Source organism: Scyliorhinus torazame, chromosome 7, assembly GCF_047496885.1.
Source record: "Scyliorhinus torazame isolate Kashiwa2021f chromosome 7, sScyTor2.1, whole genome shotgun sequence".
Classification (NCBI taxonomy): Eukaryota; Metazoa; Chordata; class Chondrichthyes; order Carcharhiniformes; family Scyliorhinidae; genus Scyliorhinus; species Scyliorhinus torazame.
Genome location: NC_092713.1, coordinates 205600400 through 205608048, shown reverse-complemented (window position 1 = coordinate 205608048; position 7649 = coordinate 205600400).

The window sequence follows — 7649 nt, the reverse complement described above, 5'->3', positions numbered from 1 at the left end:
AGCAGAGTCTTTTGTTATGGCCCCCTGGGTTAGTGCATTGTTAATTCCAGCCCCACTTGACCCAGAGTCGCAACACAATTGAAATGAATGAAAAAAAAAAAATTAGAAAAACACCAGAGGGGCGGGATTCTCTGTTGCCCGACGCCGATATCGTAATCGGCGATTGGGCCAAAATCAGGGCGGGCGCCGGTCAACCATGCTCCGCCCCCTCCGAAATGGCATCATCGTACGCCATTGCAACAGTGTGGGTGCGTCATCGGCCAGGCCTCCTGCGATGCACCGTCCTTGATGGGCTGAGTTCCTGACGGCGCACATTGTGGTCTCAGCTGTGCGGGAAACTGGTGTGGTGGCTGCAGACTGTGTCAAGCGTCGCCAGTCTTGACCGGGATCTGTGCCGCTGGCCGGGGGGGTCTTCTGTGAGGCTGGGGGGGGGGGGGCGGCAGTTGGGGGTAGCCAGGGGGTGGACTGTGTGGTCGCGTATGGCGGGTTGGGTCCTTGCATGGCCAGCGCCATGTTGAACGGCGTGACTGCTACAGGTCGTCAGCCGTGCGTTTGCATGGTCAGGGATCCGGAAATTCTCATGTTGTTTTCGGCATTGGAGCCAGGAGTTTCACCTGCGTCGGTGCTAGCCCCTCACCGATCCTGGAATCGGTGAGGATTTCACGCAGATGTTTTGGTCGTAAAAGACCACTATGCTCCACTGGCATTGGCACTTAGCCGCTGAAATGGAGAATACAGCCCCCCCGCACCAGGTCTTTCGCCTGTAGCTGCCCAATAACTTTAGTCACCAGGTTTGTAAATCTAGACACAATTTAAAAAAAATTAATGACAATAATTAAATATGCAGCAAATACAACTCATTAACTATTATCTAATTCCTTACCCCTCCCCCTCTTTAACTTGCCCTCCCTACCCTCTATACACACACACAAGACAAACGAACACAAAGGGGAAAAGAGGGGTCAAAAAATAATGATGAAAGTAAAAGGATAGGAGGCTTTGATTCAGATGCTTGTCTTCCAGCATGCCTTCATCCAGTCTAGGCTGTCAGTTCGAGGTTTTTGCTTTGAGTGTGTAATAATTTTCACTGTAGATTCATCCATGTTCTCTGTAGATTCAGAAATATAGCAGCTATGCTGCTTTTCTGGAGAAAGACTCAGAGCTTCTTCTCTGAGCATTCAGGACCTGGCTGCCCTTTCCTTGGTTCTCTGAAAACCATCCCATTTGGGTCGGACCCAATCACCGCGTATCATGATACGGCCTTTTAGCCAATTCATTGGCCACCAGCCAACCAACCGAACAGAGTTCTTCCGATCTCTCGGGTGCCAAAAAGTATGAGTTCCGCCTTTCGAAAGCTAACACAGTGTACTATTTTGTAACTTTGAGTTCCTCACTTCCTCTGCTCGACTTAAAGGTACAGGTCCATTCAAAATCCATGGATCAAAAATTATAATGGCGGCAAAATAAAAGAAATGGGAAATAAGGGAATCAACAGGAAGGGCCCTTACACTTTGAATATTTTTAACACAGGTTGACAGATTCTTGGTCAGGAAGGTGACAGGGGCGGCACGTGGTGCAGTGGTTAGCACTGGGACTACGGCGCTGAGGACCCGGTTCGAATCCCTGCCCTGGATCACTATCTGTGTGGTGTTTGCACATTCTCCCCGTGTTTGCGTGGGTTTCACCCCCACAACCCAAAGATGTGCTGGTTAGGTGGATTGGCCATGCTAAATTGCCCCTTAATTGGAAAACAAATAATTGGGTACTCTAAACTTTAAAAATAAATCAAAATGTAAGAGTGAAAGTTGGGGATGAGGCTGAGTGTTATCAGAGATTAATAAAGAAGGTCAGAATGTGTGAAAAGTGCGGTGCACAAGAAAATCCTGCAAGTCAAAGACAAATCAGTAGGACATATTTTAAAACCTTGTACCTAAATGCACGCAGTATTCGGAATAAGGTCAATGAGCTGACGGTACAAATTGAAGCAAATGGGGTATGATTTGGTGGGGATTACTGAAACATGGTCGCAGGAGGACTGAGACTGGGAGTTGAATGTCCAAGGGTCCTCAGTATTCTGCAAGGATAGACAGGATGGAACAGGAAGTGGAGTTGTTTTGTTGGTTAAAAAAAGGAAGATGGCCGCCAGAGAGTAGGGAGGTGGAGGTAGTGGTTGTGATGGATGCGGAGAAAGCTTTTGACCGGGTTGAGTGGGATTATTTATGGGAGGTTCTGGAGCAGTTCGGATTTGGGAGGGACTTTATTGACTGGGTTAGGTTGCTGTACCAGGCTCCTGTGGCAAGTGTAAGGACGACTTCGGAATATTTTAGGCTGCACTGGGGGACGAGACAGGGATGCCCCCTCTCCCCACTGCTGTTTGCGCTGGCTATAGAGCCGCTGGCAAATGCTCTGAGGGCCTCAAGGGATTGGAAGGAGCTGGCCCGGGGGGGGGGGGGGGGGGGGGGGGGGGGGCGGTGTAAGAGTCTCGCTGTATGCAGACAACCTGCTTTTGTATGTTTCGGATCCATTTGAGGGGATGGAAAAAATTATGGGAATTTGGCCGGTTTTCGGGGTATTAGCTTAATATGGGGAAGAGCGAGATGTTTGTCGTCCAGGCGAGGAGTCAGGAGAGGCGACTGGGGGAACTGCCGTTCAGAGTGGTAGGGGATAGTTTCAGGTACCTAGGTATCCAAGTGGCGTGGGATTGGGACCGGCTACATAAATTGAACTTGGCCCGGTTGGTGGATCAGATGAAGGAGGATTTCCGAAGATGGGATGCGCTCCCGTTGTCTCTGGCGGGCACAGTTCAAACGATGAAAATGACAGTCCTCCCGAGATTCCTGTTTGTTTTGGCAGGGGTTTGCGATCGTCATGTCCAAGGTATTAAATACAAGGGTGGCATTGATTCCAGGGGTGGCGATTTTCAGAGTGTCGCAGGATCCGGGAATCCAGGAGGAGAAAGAGGCAGACGTTCTGGCCTTTGCTTCCCTGGTAGCCCGGAGACGGATATTACTAGCATGGAGGGACTCAAGGCCCCTGAAGTCGGAGACCTGGCTATCGGACATGGCTAGCTTTCTCTGCCAGGAGAAAATTAAGTTCGCCATGAGAGGGTCATTGTTAGGGTTCGCCCGGAGGTGGCAACCGTTCATCATCTTCTTCACAGAGAATTAATCGTCAGCAGAAGGCGGGGGGTGGGGGGAGTAGATTAGCGTAGAGTAGGGGGTTATGTAATGGTGGGGACTGTGGGGGAGGGAGGCGGTATTTACACTATGTTTATATTTTTATGTACATTGTTTATATTGCTGCTGTTACAATGCCAAAAAATGGCTCGATAAAATGTTTATTAAAAAAAATGTTTGAAAGGAAGATGATGATAGGTTTTGTGGGGTAAGTGAGATGCAGATTAGAGGTTATTATCAGAGATGAGGCAAGAAAATGTACTTTAGCGAGATCAGCCATGATCGTATTAAGTCATGGAGCAGGCTCAAGGGGCCAGGTGGCCTTCTCCTGCTCCTATTTTCTATGTTCATGTGTCAGATATGGCCCCTCTATCCTTTTTTTGAATTGTTTTTAAAAATCATTTAGTGTACCCAATTTTGTTTTCCAATTAAGGGGCAATTTAGCGTGGCCAATTCACCTACATCTTTTTGGGTTGTTGGGGTGAGACCCATACAGACACGGGGAGAATATGCAAACTCAACACGGACAGTGACCCAGAGACGGGATCGAACCTGGGTTCTCGACGCCATGAGGCAGCAGTGCTAAGCAGTGTGCCCCCTCGATCAGACCCTGAAGCCTCCTCCCCAGCAGCATTGTGGATATACCTCCGCACATGGACTACGCACAGTTTAAGAAGGCAGCTCACCATGCCTTCTTAAGGCCATTTGGGGATGAATTGTATGAATCCTCCCAAATCCTGTATGCTTCTATGTGATCTCTTATTCTTCTAAACTCCAGATTTGCTCAGCATCTCTTAGGACACTGTCTCATCCCAGGAACCAATCTGGTGATCCTTAGTTGTATCATACCCAAGACATAGAGAGTAATTTATTCATAAGTTACATTAATGATTTTGATTTGGCAGGAAATAACTGAATATCAGAATTTCCAGATGATAACAAATTTGGACGAATAGCTAAAAATGCAACATTTTTTTAGTTATTTGTTCACAGGCTGTGGGTGTTTCTGGCTAGATCAGCATTTATTGCCCATCCCTAATTGCCTTTGAAAAGATGGTAGTGAGCTGCCTTCTTGAACCGCTGCAGTTCAGATGGTGGGTTGCTTGGTCCTGGATGGTGTTGAGTGTTGTTGGAGCTGCACTCATCCTAACAAGTGAAGAGGAGTCTACCACATTCCTGACTTGTGCCTTATAGATTGGGGACAGGCTTTGGGGAGTCGGGAGGTGAGTTACAGAATTCCTAATTTCTGACCTGCTCTTGTACCCACAGTATTTATATGGCTAGTCCATTTCAATTTCTGGTCAATAGTAACCCCAAAATGTTAATAACGGGGGAATTCAGCGATGATAATGTCATTCAATGTCAGGGGGACATAGTTAGATAAATGCAAGAAGGTTTTCAAAAACTTTCAGACAGACCAACTAAGTGGCAAATGAACTTTAACATAGATAAAAGTCAGGTGATTTGTTTTGGTAGGAAAAACAGAAATATCACCTACACCTTCTGTTGTGAAATCTATTTTCTTTCTGTGTTCCCAGGTGCTAAGTTAGCAAACTGTGGAGATTGTAACATCTAAGGAACAGAATGTTCCACTGCTTGTTACATTTTTAACAAGGACAGAACCCTCTTGGGAATGTTTTGCTGGTTCAGCAGATCAGTTCAAAGTTCAGTGAGCAGTCAGTTTTTAGTCAGTCAGCCAGCAAGTGCCTCAGGGTGAAGGGACAAATGCCATGGACAGAAACAATTGCCAGCTGAGTTAAAAGAAAGGTTGGGAGGAACTGGCTCAAAGTTAGAGAAAGGGCTGCAGAGAGCAGGCTTCAAGCGAAGTAGCCCAGAAGGTCCATGAAACCAGTCGAGGTATGGTGACTCTGTGCCATGGGCAGTTGGGGCAAAGTACTCCTTTGAAGCAGTGGTATTCTGCTTGGCGCAGCTGAAGAGCTGAAATTGTACTTGTAAGCTAATGAATGCATTTGCACCTCCAGGGAAATGGGATCTTGGACAGCGAGATTGCAACGTTAGCCATCGTTGAAGCATTCGGGTTGGTGTGACTTTTGAAGTAGATTCCAAGGCAATTCTTTGACGGTGAAGTTTTGAAACCCTCATTCAAAGACAGATTTCAATGAGATTAGTTATCTCACTGTGTGACTAATGTATGGATGAGTTGTTGAGAAATCCATGGAACCTGCTTTGGATGCATCTGTCATTTATTGTGTAATGTGGTCCATCCAACTACAGTTTGCCTGATAATTCATGTGTACCTTGACTTCCGGTGGCGGCCATGGAGGAGTAGGTTGCATATTTGTAGCTCCCGCTTGTGACAGAATGTTTCGGAATTTCACTGGTTAAATCGGAGAGTGAGACAGTGAGGAGCAATCCCCCACCAGTGTATGGAGATCTGGACTAGAAGTGGCCGTGTAAGGAGACATAGTCAAGCAAGGAAGACGCGAGTAGAGCCGGCTGTGCAGGAAAGCATGGCGGAGACGCAGGACCCTGGGGCGGTGGCACAGTGGTCGACGGTACAGCTGGTGAAGTTCTTTGAAGAGTGCTTCGCCAAGCTAAAGAAGACATGCTGGACCCGATTAAGACATCGATTGATCGGGTGGAGAAGGGTCTAGAAACCCATGAATGGGCGATTCAGAAGGTGGAGAAAAAGGTGTCCGAGCACGAGGAATATATAACCGTGCTGGAGGCCGAGGTGGGGCTGATGAAGGACCACCAGAAAAGATTACAGGAGAAGCTGGAGGACTTGGAGAACAGGTCCAGGAGACAAAATCTGAGGATCGCCGGCCTCCCTGAGGACAGTGAGGGTTCGGACGCGAGGGCATATGTGGCAAGTATGCTGGAAATATTGATGGGGGAAGGGGCGCTTACTCGACCCCTGGAAGTGGACAGAGCGCATAGAGCGTGTGCGAGGAAGCCGCGAGCGAATGAACCATCGAGGGCGAAGGTGGTGCGAATGCACCGGTTCGTGGACAAGGAACAGATTTTGCGGTGGGCCAAGCAGGTACGGAGCAGCAAGTGGGAAAACTGTGAGTTGCGTATCTACCAGGACCTGGGCGCGGATCTGGCAAAAGGTGAGCCGGATTTAATAGGGCAAAATCAGCCGTCTTCAAGAAGGGGGTGAAGTTCGGGTTGCTGTATCCAGCGCGTCTTTGGGTCACGTTTGAGGACCAGGAACTTTACTTTGAATCACCAGACGAAGTAATGAATTTTATCAAGGACAAAAGACTAGCTGGGGACTAAAGACACTGAACCTTGGGGGAGGGGACTGTGGTGGCGATTTAGTGAAAATCACTTTTGTACTGTTCTGAATATACAGTGCTCTATGCAACAAGGGGTTATTTCTGTTTCTAAAGTTAACCTTGTTCTATTGGGAGCTGGGTGGTGGGATGTTTTTCTACTGTTTGTTTACTGGGAACTGTGTTGCTTTGAATATGTATGTCCAAGCGGTTGGGAGGAGCAAGAACAATGGGGAGATAGGATGTCTGGTGCCACGGGCGGGAGCTACTAGGTTAGCTAACTCACGGAAGCACAGCGGGGGGTGAGCAGGTGATAAGTTTGATACGGGGGGGTTGGGTTTTTGGTGCTGTTACTGGGGGGGGGGGGCTTTTCTGCTGACAGGGGAGGAACAGTTGTTAGGGGACAAGAGGGAGGTCGAGGAATGCGGATGCCCGAGGGTGGGCTTGAGGAGGCGAGGGATGAGAGCTGGAAGTTGGCCTAAGAAGGGTAATGGCTAGTCAGCATTGGGGGGGGGGGGGGAAGAGGCAGTTACCCCCCCCCCTACTAGGCTGAATACTTGGAACGACAGAGGGCTAAACGGGCTGGTTAAGAGGGCTCGCGTGTTCGCGCATCTGAGGGGTTTGAAGGCAGACGTTGCAACGTTACAAGAGACACACCTAAAGGTTATAGATCAGACCAGATTGAGGAAGAGGTGGGTTGAATAGGTATTCCATTCAGGGATGGCCTCAAAGACCGGGGGGGGGGGGGGTGGGGGGGTGCGATCCTGATTAACAAACGGGTGGCATTTGAGGCAGGGAGAATCAAGGCAGATACGGGGGGCAGGTACATAATGGTGGTGGGAGGCTTGAGGGGATGTGGGTGGTACTTGTGAACATATGCTCCAAACTGGGATGCTGTGCAATTTATGAGGCGGGTGTTAGGTAAGATCCCAGACTTTGAGTCGCATAATTTGATCAAGGGGGAAGATTTCAATACAGTCATTGATCCAGGATTAGACTGGTCAAAATCTAGGACAGGGAGGGTACCAGCCACGGCGAAGGAACTAAAGGGGTTTATGGAGCAGATGGGGGGGGGGGATAGACCAATGGAGGTTTGGACGGCCAAGAGCGAAGGAATTTTCTTTTTTCTCCACATGTCCACAAGGTATATTCTCAGATTGACTTTTTTATCCTGAGCAGGACTCTACTGCCAGGGGTGGTGGATACTGAGTACTCGGCAAACGCGGTGTCAGAT